General features: G+C 38.6%; 1 protein-coding gene across 7 annotated transcripts in view; it reads left to right on the top strand.

Moving 5' to 3' along the window:
* Positions 1 to 13,006, top strand: part of ENOX1 (ecto-NOX disulfide-thiol exchanger 1) — a 540,470-nt gene that overhangs the window by 272,384 nt on the left and 255,080 nt on the right. For all 7 annotated transcript variants that reach the window (XM_088442288.1, XM_088442454.1, XM_088442218.1 and 4 more), the window contains exon 3: positions 8,177 to 8,235. The gene's annotated coding sequence lies outside the window, so the exon portion shown is untranslated. The remainder of the gene's footprint in view (positions 1 to 8,176; positions 8,236 to 13,006) is intronic.

The raw sequence follows: 13,006 nt of genomic DNA, 5'->3' as shown, positions 1-13,006 counted from the left end.
TCCTGTTCATTCATGTCAGCGTCTTAGTAAGCTACTTGGAGTGCCAGTCTCTTATGAATAGCACTAGTATATGTGAACAAGCACATGCATTTGATCAGGGTACTTGTGATTTGTTTTTAATTGCATTATGTGAAGCCTTTCATGACAAAAAATTACAGTATTTTGTCTTATATGGGTCTATTCATCATCACTTAATTTCTACAAAAGCAGGTGAAAATGCAAATATTCACCTGCAATTGTAGAAATTTAGTTATCGAGCCATCATCAAGTAGGCAAAGCAGGAGATATCACAGATATCTCCTGCTTACCTTCCTTGTGCGGAATGGCCCGCTGTCCTCATACACTAGTATGGGGACAGAATTAATCAAGCTCCGAAAGTGCAATATTTTCAGAGCTTGAGTGCGAGAGCATTCGCCATCTTCAGATGCGAGTGCTCCCGCTCCGGGCTCGCAGCCTGTTCCTTCCCTATGGGAAGGAGTCCTGGGTTGCGAAGAGGGATCCTTTGGGAACCTTCCGCCCCTGTCCGACTCCTTACATCGGGGGTCTTATTTTGACATGTGACACAATCCTTAACAAAAATGGCAGCATCTGGTAATCACATTAAAAAGGATTCTCTGAGTAAACTACCTGTTCTGACATTTACATAAGTTATTTAAGCCAGTTCAGAATCTCTCTATTATTCAATTTAAATAATCATTTTAACACAACCCCCTCTACCCCACAACCCCCTTTTCACACTCCTCCTGGAGATGACGCAAACCTCAGATCGTTAATGTAGGCAACCACTTAAAATAATTATTTAAAATTTGTAAATGATTAATTGCATCAATCATGTTTACCAATGTATAATATTTACTAAGTAATCAATATTTGGCCACCTGAAAGTAAATGTGTAAGAAAATGCTGTTCATTTTAAGGTATTCATTAAGGTATTCAGGAGCTAAGTAGCCTGTCAGCAGCATAAAATATGTCCTCATTCTTGAAAATGAGCCTTGACATTGCACTGAGCCTGAAACCTATTAGAGATGGAAAGAAAAAGCTATAAGAGAAAGTAACACAGGGCTGTTAACCTTCTGTTCGGGAAAAGTACAAGGTAGTATATCACTATATCTTTTGGCTATTAGGTTGTCTGTCATTTATAGTCACATTAATGCAGCTGGCTATCCCGGATGATATAACTATCTGCTATATTGCTGCACTACTAATATTGCATTGTAGCCTAAGATAGGAGCTAAACAGTAGCTGTAACCACATGTTAGCAGAATATGTTGTTGCATTAGTGGACTCTTCTACTTCTATGTAACATACAAAGAGCACCTTTTGACTTTATCACAAAAGTAGATTTTCACATTTTCTCAAGAGGTCAGTACTACACGCAGGCAGAAACTGCTGTATTTCTCGCCTTCACCAACTGAAAGATCAAAGATTTTACCAAATCGTTTATCGAAGCTACAAAATCCCATCATACTGTACCTCTGCCATTTGTGTTTAGCTTTTATTTTTTTTGTAATGCAGGTTTTTTTTTCCCTTTACTTCCCATAATTCAATAACCCTCAGTGGGTTAAGGGCCACCTTTTATACACACATATTTATCAAGGTAAATAGCATGATTAGTATGGCCTCATACATTGGGACTGGCCACAGGCACTGAATGTTCCCTGAATGGTATTCTTATTAGTAGTCCATAATATGTCCTTCATATAGTATAGCACATAATCAGTGTATTATGATGTCTGTATACTTATTTAAATGATGGCACCAGAGTAAATGCAGTTTTTCCAGATGGGGGTTTCCAAATAGCCTAATTGACAAGTCTAACGGGTGTACTTTTATAACACCAGTTATGTTATCAACATCTCTAGATGGTGACAATGAATTAGTATTATTCTTTGGGGCTGATTTAAATAAATTTAGTATGATGTGCCACCGAACATCACAGCAACGTTTAATTTCTCACATATGTGCATTATATGGTACTCCGAACATTGCAAGTTTTCCTCTACTGTTCCCTCTCCAATTCTGCTTTCAGTTCCAGGCAGCATGCTCAAGATTCCTGATTTATACAGCAGGTGGTTTTTGGGTATGTGCACTTCTGTAGCCATTGCTGAATGTATTGACCAGGAAACAGTTTACTACATTAAAAGGAATGTGCTGATGCTCCCCCAGGTAGTGCTAGTGTGGGGTCTGTGATTATTAATTATAGTGGTATTGTGCGTGTGTGGGGTGAGGGGTGTTCTAGGCAACAGGAAACCCCCTCTTAAGAGCATGCCAAGACACACTTGTTGTTAAGGTTCAGATTTTATACTACACAGAAATACAAGGTGACTGTACTTACATTTTGATTTAACTGTGTTTACTTTTTTTTCAAGGGGTGACTTTATGACTGGAAAGGTACAGGGTCATTTTATGAACTAATACCAATAAACTGGGAATCATCCTGTCCTTTCATCAGCAGAAACTAAGTCATCTGGCATGACCACTAATTATAGTTTTATAATTCTATTAAGTGTTCCATGTACTGTTTATCAGGGAGTGATTCACATAAGTTATGTCATGGTTAGTATGCACAGTTTTCCTCTGTGGTGTACAGAGAAGTAATGCAATGTTACTTGGCTGTGATCACAATGATCAAGCTCTGGGAAAAAGCCCATTTGCCAGTATGCTTTTTATAGTTATTACCATTCTGAAGACCAGAAAGAATGTCTTCCAGTTACTTATTATTTTTCTCTTTTATAGGCTGTAATAAAAAAATAAAATTTTTTTTTTTTAAATTGAATTTAATTTAATACAAGCAATGTAATTGTGAAATGGGATTAGGTAACATTCCCAGATTATGTATAAGGTATATTTAACTTCATGTAAATGCTTCCAGCACGTGACACATGAAATCATGCTACGTATATTCATCTATAGATGTATTTTTATTACAAATATGTGGCATAAACAGGTATCTCCTGTACAAGAAATTACCAAAAAAATTTGAGGTATAGTTCAAGGCACACTATTCACAAAATGATGTATAAACGTTAAGGGATAGCTGCATCTTATTGTGGAGTTCATAGTGAAGCTTCAGATACCTTTCTCACAATGTATTAATGGCTTGTTACCTTTTACTAACCTACAAGAAGTCACAACTGTTCCTCTACCAAGCGCATTTCCAGGAGCACGTCTCTTTCATGTACTAAATGAAAATATGCAGAATGGAAACAATAAAAATATTACATCAAAGACCATCCCAATACTTTTCTGCTCCATTTTGTGGGAGATCTCCTGGATCCCAGGAGCATGGCCAAGCCTCTTGCATTGTATCCACCATTACCGACCAGTGAGCCTTACATCAGTAGATGGGAAATTGATGGAAACACTCTTAAAAGAAAGAGTCATAGATTATCTCAAATACAGCAATTTGCAGGATCCCAAACAGCATGGATTTACTGGGCTTTGTTGACTCTGTGACTAAAGAAATAGATAAAGGGGGGCCATAGATATAGCTTATCTAGACTTTAGTAAGGGTTTTGATACTGTTCCACATCGCAGACTGTTGCATAAACTGGAAAGCATGGGATTAGATACAAAGATAGTTGAATGGATAGATTCATGGCTGCAGGATAGGAAACAAGAGAGTCGTAGTAAACGGAGTGCAGTCTCAAGAGGGAAATGTTACCAGTGGAGTACCTCAGGGATCTGTGCTTGGACCAGTGCTCTTTAATATCTTTATTTGTGACATTGCAAATGATATTGAAGGGAAACTGTGCCTTTTTGCAGATGACCCAAAGATATGCAACAGGGTAGACACACCAGGAGGGGTAAAACAAATGATTGATGATCTAGGTCAGGGATGAGGAACCTCAGGCCCGGGGGCCATATAAGGCCCGCGGAATCATTTGGTCTGGCCCTCTGAGCTTTTTTCTTCTAACCTCATCTGGCTAGCAGGGTGCCTAGAATGGCACCCTGTAGCCAGAATCTATGTAGCAGTGCTGCCTAAAGCGTCCTTAGGACACTTCTGACAGTCACACCGCTTCCCTTACAGCTCCCAGGAGCATCCTTAGGATGCTCTAGGCATTGCTGTAATCACCTGTGATTGTGGCCCCATCCCGTTTGATGTCACATGGAGGGGGCGTGGCCTGTGCCAGGCCCACGAATAACGTGATGTATATCGAAATGGCCCTCGGCAGAAAAAAGGTTCCCCACCCTTGATCTAGGTAGACTAGAGGAATGGTCAAGAACGTGGCAACTACAGTTTAATGCCAAAAAATGCAAGATTATGTACTTGGGTCTCAAAAATCCAAAGGCTAAATATAGTATTAAAGGCACTATACTGGAAACTACTTAATGGTGGGTACACACTGGGCGATATTACTGAGCAACTGCACGATTATGACATCGTAATCGTGCAATCGCTCAGTAATCGTGCACAATTTGTGCACTTTTATGTCGGAAACGACCAGCGATGCGCACTCCCGCTGGTCGTTTCCGACATTGTCCATCGCCTGAACATGCAGCACAATCTGACGACCTCGTCAGGTTGCTGCATGTTGGGGAATGGGGGAGAGAGCCCGGCGCTGAACGATATCGTTAATGATATCGTTCAGCGGCTGTGCTCAATGTCATGAACGACATTGAGCACAGCCTGCCGGGGACACACTACACGATATCGCTCAGGGAGCATATCGTCTAGTGCGTACGCATCTTAAGAGGAAAGGGATCTAGGAGTCACTATTTCAGGTGACTTAAAGGCAAGCAAACATTGTAACAAAGTAATGAAGATGGCAAGTCAGATGCTTGGTTGCATAGGGAGAGAAATCAGTAGCAGAAAGAAAGAACTGATAATACCACTGTATAGGTCATTGGTACGTCCTCATCTCGAATACTGTGTTCAGTTCTGGAGGCCATATCTCCAGAAGGCTATTAATACGTTAGAGACTGTACAAAGAAGGGCAACTAAAATGTTGCAAGGTCTACACCACAAAACATACCAGGAAAAACTAAAAGATCTTAATATGTATAGTTTGGAGCAGAGAAGGGATAGGGGGGACATGATAGAAACATTCAAATCTATAAAGGGTTTTAACAAGGTAAAGGAAGCAGACATTCTTCAAAGAATGGACATGTTCTGAAACTTTAGGGTGGTAGGTTCAGGGAAAAAAGGTTCAGGGAAAAAATTACTTCACAGAAAGGGTAGAGGAAAAGTGGAATAGCCTCCCATTAGAGGTGGTAGAGGCTAAGACAGTAGAGCAATTTAAACATGCATGGGATAGACATAAGGATATCCTTCAGAAGAAGTAAGGATCAAGAAGGGTTGAGGTAACAATATGTTTAAAAATGGGGTAGACTAGATGGGCCAAGTGGTTCTTATCTGCCGTCAAATTCTATGTTTCTATGAGCGAGTGCGAGGTGATATAAAATGCTATGAATCATATAATCAAAGGGGCAGGGTCACAATCAAACGATAATCAGCAACAGGCCCCTCCCCATTGGACCTCCCTCTCCCAGATCCTCCCAGATGGTCAATCCTAAAGAGGCGGATGGACAAACAAAAACCCACAAAATCTGACAAACTCCAAACATTGATTAGGCAAGAATGGGCGGCCATCAGTCAGTAAGTGGCCCAGAAGTTGATTGACAGCATGCCAGGGCGATTTGTAGAAGTCTTGAAAAAGAAGGGACAACACTGCAAATATTGACTCTCTGCATAAACTTAATGTAGTGGTCAATAAAAGCCTTTGACCCTTATGAATTGCTTGTAACTTTACTTTAGTATACCATAGTAACATCTGACAAAAAGGACTAAAAACACTGAAGCAGCAAACTTTGTGAGAACCAATACTTGTTTCATTCTCAAAACCTTTGGCCATGGCTATACTTCTAAAAACAAAGCTGTAAGTTTCTTCCTTGATAGTTTCTCTTAAATTGATTTCTGTTAGAAAGTGTTGTTAGAAACAAGAGTTGAAACATTTAAACATCAGTGCTTTTAAAGTGGCTCTTATTGCATGTGAGCTGCCATGGGTGGTTTTGACTTTTTAAATTTTTGCTTTAAATCTAGCAGCTAAATCGCCAAAATCTTGCTGCTGCCTGCAACTCGCAGGCTATTACATTTACCCCACCGTCATCTTTGTGAAAGTGTGAGAAGATTTAGAACCACTGCAAACGTAATGCTACTATACACCTGTTTTCTGAGTCGTTTGTACCTGAGCGATCGCACTTCCCCAGGTGCAGGGGATGTGGCTAAATTTGGTGTCTCCAATTCATATGCATAATTTAAGAATAGGTAGTACCTGGCTACATGCCCATGACACACCATTGAAACTGTTGTATTGCATGTATTTGCATTATTGCCGTCAATATATCACCCAGAAACACCCATTCAATAACCACAGAGAAACGGCTGCAATGGGAACGACTCTGGATCACTCGTAAGTTCGCAAAGATGTGTATACAGCCTGCGATGCATAATCTGTATGCAAAAATGTGCAAAAAATCACTAAACGTGGCAGCTTTTGGACTTAGAATCAGACCTTAGTTTGCCAAATAGGAGTTCCATGCTTTGGTTTGTCTTGGATATGTTAGTACTGTTGGAAGATGATTGCCCATGTAGACCAGTAGTTATCTTCTGATCACATCTTACAAGAGATCCAATAAAGAAACCATGTGTTTTAATTATTTTTCTGCCTTAATTTGGGCCACCAACATTATAATATGGCTGAATATAGGCTGTGATATTGTCGCATGCACCTGATCAGACATACCAAAAATCCTCTAATACTTTGGAAAATGCAATGTATTGTTTTACTCTACTTTTTAACAGATTATATTTTTGTAGCTTTTTTCTTTAAGCTATTTTACTGTTAAATAATGGGTAGTTTATGTCATCATATCAGCCACCTGACCACAAGTTGGTTTAAACGTTACAAAAGTACATCATTTGTGATTACATTAATTGCAATATAGCTTATAGTTCTCTGTGTATTATTTAAGAGCGTCCCAATCCTCAAAATGTCAGCAACTATAAAGCTGGATACACACTGGCCGCCCAATATGCATTGGCCAGGTATCACAACTGGGCGGGCATTTAGCTGTGCTCGCCCAATAGAGATGTCATTGTCGGCGGTCCCTGCCACCAGTGTAGGGGCATTCGGCGGCTCACCCTTACAACACACATGCAGATGCATCAACATAACTTTCATATATCGGCATCGGCTGTGCTGCAGGCTGACCTGATTTGCCTGTGAACAACGTAGTTCATAGTCTCTCAATATATTGTTAGTAGATATATTGGCAAGTGTGTACCCATCATTCGTTATTTCCAGACTGTGAATAGGGAACAAAAGAGGAGAGATGTTGTAGAGCTTGGACTTTATAAACTAATAGACTAATAAACTATTACGTGACAGATGTTGCTGACATTTCCATGCAGAAATAGTACAGGTATGAAACTTCTTTGGAATTCCATTATCCAGAAAAATACAAAAACTATAAATATAGTAAATACTTGCTGCAATCAATTGATTTTGTCGATCAGATACCATTTCTTCCTACAGAAGTTATGAGCAACAGTTTTTGGGACAATGGTGTCTATTAAAATAGATATATATGGTGCTGCAAATAACAAAAATGTAACCCTACAAAATTATTTTCCATAATAGATCCCAGACCTGTATATGCTTACATGAAGACCGCTGGAAAGTTCACAACTGTTTACAAATCAATCTGGTGATCATGGTATACCTAGTAAGAGTATATGGTGCTTAACTTGACACACATATATAGGCCATACATTAATGTCATCACCATAAAAACAAAACAATACTATGCATAGTATACTGTTAGTTTATACAGCATCATATACTAAATGTTTGGACTCTGTACAGTATAGGCTTTGTTTCCCGGAGACCTGTTAATGTGTTATTGGTTATAATAATTCCCATTGTATAACAGGCATATTGTGTGTAATAAAACAATAACCGTGATGTTTTTGTTGGCATACAAGCGAGATAAGAAGCTTATAGGGACTTTGTTTTCCATATACAAAGAGTTTTGTAACATTTTATTATATCCATTATGTTGGATTTTATTTTATTCTTTCTTTTAGTCATTTTAATCCATTAAAACTTTTGACTTTCACGAAAACCATCACTTAATTTATGGTAATAACATACATATTGTGTTTTCGTTTCAGCTTCCTCAACTTCATTTCAACGCTGAAGAAAAGAATTTAACTTCTAAGTATTTACAAAGGCAAGTGATAAACTGAATTATGACTTTTTTTTAAATGCTGCTGAGAAAATGGATTTTATTATGAATAGTTACAGGATATGGATTTGCATTTCAAAGCATCCATATCACACAGAAACATACCTATATACCTGTGTTTTTTCTATAAGCCTCATATATGATTATTATTAAATAGTAGGTTGGTTGTTTTTGTGTATTATGATTGATGAATTAAGATGGTAACTGCCTGCCTGGTAAAAGCATGCAGTTTATGCTGGATCTATGCAGGACATAGTAAAATGTCAATTTCTAATTCTAAATAGAAAACTGAATGTATTGGCTGTTTGTTAATGAAAGGTCACAGGACCCATCTAACTGGGTAATGTAAGCAGGTGGTGTCTGAGTTCAATTGGTGGGGGGAGGTCACATTTGGGAATAATAGGGAACATAGTGTACAAAAAAGGAATGTATTTTATTCTTTACATAACTAAAAAAACAGTGATGACTTGTATTCATTACAGTATAGCTTTGTTGTTAATATACTTTATACAAATGTTTCCTTACTAAGCTTTTGCTAAAATTATGCAAAGATCACTGTCTCGAACCACTGTATTGGATACAGTGGCAATCCATGTAAAAGGCTGTTCATAATGTGTTCGTTCTCTCAAAACATGCCTGTTCATCTACAGATGTGTCCACATACATCTATCCTCCATGCGCTACAAGTCACGCTACACATAACGTGAGAGCTCCGTATGACTCTGTAGTGACTTTTTACCTTCACATGGCAATGCGAATATGTAGCGCAAGCAGCTTCTGCTGATTAAAAAGCTGCTTGTGCTAACTATTCGGATCATTTGGAGGTAAGACAAATTTGAAGTTAAAAAGTGACACGACAAGAAGCTCGGCGCTACTGAGTCACGCCATGGCATGACATGACTGGAAGGGCTGTATAACGCACAAGGAGGCTAAATGTATCTGTATATGAAATACGCAAGCAAATAGCACTTTCAGTTGTGTAAAATTTACACAAATATTTGTATAAAATAAAAGTAGCATAATGTTAGCAAATTAGTAGCATAATATGAGGGAAAAGTAGCACAGAGTATAAAGACCCATCATACTGTACACTATTGTTTGTCATGTATATCATACATATAATTTGTATAACATGATCTTTCCACTTTTAGCTGCATTGTCAGTCTTCTGTATAGACAGCAATATTGATTAGTACTCTCCTTACAGCGATTCCTTGTCCACGGGCCCTATTCATTTTGCATACGCAAAAAAAGGACCATGGAAAAAACACGAGAAACTCTGGCACGTGCGCAGAAAAATGGCATCGGCTAGGGCTACATCTACTTACTGCCTCAACAAGTCAAATAAAGCTGCCGTAATAAAAGCAGAAGCGGCTTCCCATTGGAAACGCTTTATGCTAATTATTTCCGGACTAGCAGTCCCAGGGAGAGAAAACACCTCCCGCTGGGACTGCTGTGCCTGTCGGACTTGTGATTAGCAGAAAGCGCTTCCAATGGGAAGCCACTGCTAATTCACATACTGGAGGACTAGGGGGTTCACCGGGTAGTGGTAGATTTTACAGGAGGGCTGCATCCCTTAGGTAAAATCCGCTACTGGTCTTCTTGCTCTTTGCTACTTTTCCACTAATATATGCTTATTTTCTTCTAATATCAAGCTACATTTTTGCTAATATTATGCTACTTTTACACAACTAGGAGGAGAAGCGGTCAGTGCTGTCATATTGTGTTTATAGAGCCTGGACACATCACTTCCTGAGTCATCCTCAATAGCCGCTGGCGCTGTTTCTTTCTTCGGCTGAATGGTCGCATGTGTGTAGAGCTTTTTTGTCTTGTCATTACTAGGATTAACATTAAGATATAGGAAGGGCACTATTGGATATTTGAAAGATGCCTGCTATATGAGTATGTGTTAAGGGGCCTATCCATTTGCTGACTTTCTGCACGATACGACCAAAACCAGGAGCTTTTGGTCAGAACTTGCAGAAACTCTGCTAGTGGATAGCCGGCAAGGACCAGCGATGCGCGTGCACGCTGGGTCCTTGCCGACCCAGACTATCTATCGAACATGCCGGTCAACCTGACGATGGTCGTCAGGTTCGGCATGTTAATAGATAGGGAGGTTGGGCTCCTGCACTGAAGACGTTCAGTGAATGTCTTTCAGTGCGGTTCCCGCACCTCAGCGACATGAAAGTCTGAACGCTGGACGTTCAGACTTTCATGTCGTTAAGTAGATAGGCCTCTTTAGAGAATTATTTGATAAGACAAGCGCTGTTATTGTTGGATTGTTTCTTTTGTTGTTGCTACATTTATGTAGTGTAAACAGTCATTTGTAACAGTGTACCGTAGTCCCATTTGAACTTTGTATATTGGTGACTAAATGCTTGTTGTACAGCTGTATGCAAACATGTAAACAGCCCTGATTAAATTTTATTACAAGCATTTTAGTCATGTCTAACTCTAAACACAAATGCCTGGAACTGTAGTTAGACATGGCACATAGGCCAATTAGTTGCAACATGATTTTCTGTCATACTGACTTTAAACACAAGTTCACCCCAGATGACATTTTAAATAGGATTATTTGTGGTTTTTTCTCACACACAGGGGTATACACATTGTGTGTGTCCCTGGTATAGCATCCACTGCCCCAGCTGGTTCAACCTGTTGGAAAATAGGGGAGACCTCATGCCATTTTTCCACCCTATTTTTATTTTATGTTTTTAACTTTTTTTTTTAGAGAGATTATATATATATATATATATATATATATATACACACACAAAAAAAACCTGTACAGATCATAGTGATCTGTCCAGTACTTTACATCCTCTGTAGATTGACAGCAGATTGTCGTAGGTTTGCGGCGGAATAGGGGATTCAGATACAATGGGTATCGACTGCAGAAGGAAAAAAAACACTGATGCTTAGTGAACACTCTTTTTAGACTCTATGCCTGTCTGGTTCCAACTGACAGTAAAACCGACGCTTAGCAAGTTTAGTCCATAGTGTGTGTCTGCACAGTATAGTCGAGATAAGCAATTCAGTTTAGGCTTGGATCTTCCTGCTAAGTTTGGATCTCAGAACGAGGCTAAGCGTCATCTTTCACCGATATCTGTTCCGAGATGTCTGTGAAAGATGACGTTTTGCCTCGTTCCAAGATCTGAACTTGGTGAGTTCCGAGCCAAAACCGTAAAAAGAAAATGGATGTAATTGTTGTCCCTCACCAGCTTATAAATTGATGTGAGCTCTTAAACATAACACCCCTTTACATTTTTTTACTGTACTACATATTATTGAACTTTTTTTAAATAAAAAGATGAACAGTGACAGAAATAACAAGTGGACTTGGCAAAACCTTCATCACACTGTCAATAAGTACCATCCTTACAAATGTCTAATATTCTTGATTTAAACTGGCACAGCCATGCCATAAAGCTAACCCATTAAACCAAAATAGTAGCAGAGAATGAAAGTATTGAAAGGTAGAACATAAAAATCAAATTTATGACATAGTAAAACCGCCAGGGACGGAAGAGCTGATTGGTACTTACTGAAAAATAAAGGTAGACTAGGTGGGATGAAGAGCAACACTACCAAACATACAGTAAATGTGATTGCAAAACTACATAGACATACAAGACTCACCTAAGTGTTGTGGAAAGTGCTAACTTATGGTGGCAACTTAGTAAAAACTGTATTTATGTGAATCATATAGCTGTATGCTTTTTCTGATCTGCCATCATCTCTTTAGACTGTTGTTCGCTAAAGAAAAACAAAATATTTATTTCCAGTTTACAATCCGTTTATCTTTTTGGTGCCTGTGCCATTCCAGTTCACACTAATCTGCTTTATAGCAAAGAATGATTTACTATATTACTACTTGTAAAAGATGGCTATTACCAACATGTGTAACATGTTTCATTACATACTTTAAAATACATTTTCTACTTGTGTAATATTCCTGTTTTCCTTGTGTTGACTATGATATTATAGCCTAGTAGTTTCACTCTTGTGTTTTTGTTTGTCAATACTAAAGCTCTCCAAACAAATAATGTAAAATAAGAAAATTGAGTATTAACAATAAATTCAATAAAAGAGCTGTGGTGTTATTTACTTTTTTTTATAGATCATAATTCAGTAATATTTTAAAAGTAATATAGGATTACAGTGTTGCAAAGTCTAATGGACCGTACACACGGTCAGATCAGACAACGATCAGATATCGTTGTCTGATCGTCCTACATGTGCTGGATGATCGTAGAACATCCAGCACCTGCACCATTCCCCCAACTACTATAACGACCCTCGATCAACGATCGAAGGTCCCTATAGTAACCAGGCTAACCTGGTCGATAAAGACCATCCGTGCCCGCGCATCGTTTGGTTGGGCAAAAAAAGGACTATTTAAGCGAACAACAGATAAACGATGTTTTTTAAATCATCCATTAAATCTGACCGTGTATGCTCCATAAGGAATGATATTGATTTATTTTCTATATTGCTGATTTCTAACTATACTTATAATTGTAATCTCGATCAATTTCAAGTGTGTGTGTATAAAACTGTCTATTAAGTAATTGGTACCTGTAATTTCAAAGTAAGATAAATTGTGCAGCTAAAAAACTCAATAAATGAATCTGCAGCTATAACCGATTTATGATGCTGCTCTTTTGATGTTGATCTGTTGCTAAACATTTCAAAATAATATTTAGCATGCAGAAGTCAGGACTAGGCTATTGCACCGTTGCTATCAGGAT

The sequence above is a fragment of the Taudactylus pleione genome, unplaced genomic scaffold (assembly GCF_031769625.1).
Source record: "Taudactylus pleione unplaced genomic scaffold, aTauple2 ptg000005l, whole genome shotgun sequence".
Taxonomy (NCBI): domain Eukaryota; kingdom Metazoa; phylum Chordata; class Amphibia; order Anura; family Myobatrachidae; genus Taudactylus; species Taudactylus pleione.
The sequence above is the reverse complement of the archived record's forward strand: the minus strand, read 5'-3'. Positions and strand labels throughout refer to the sequence as shown.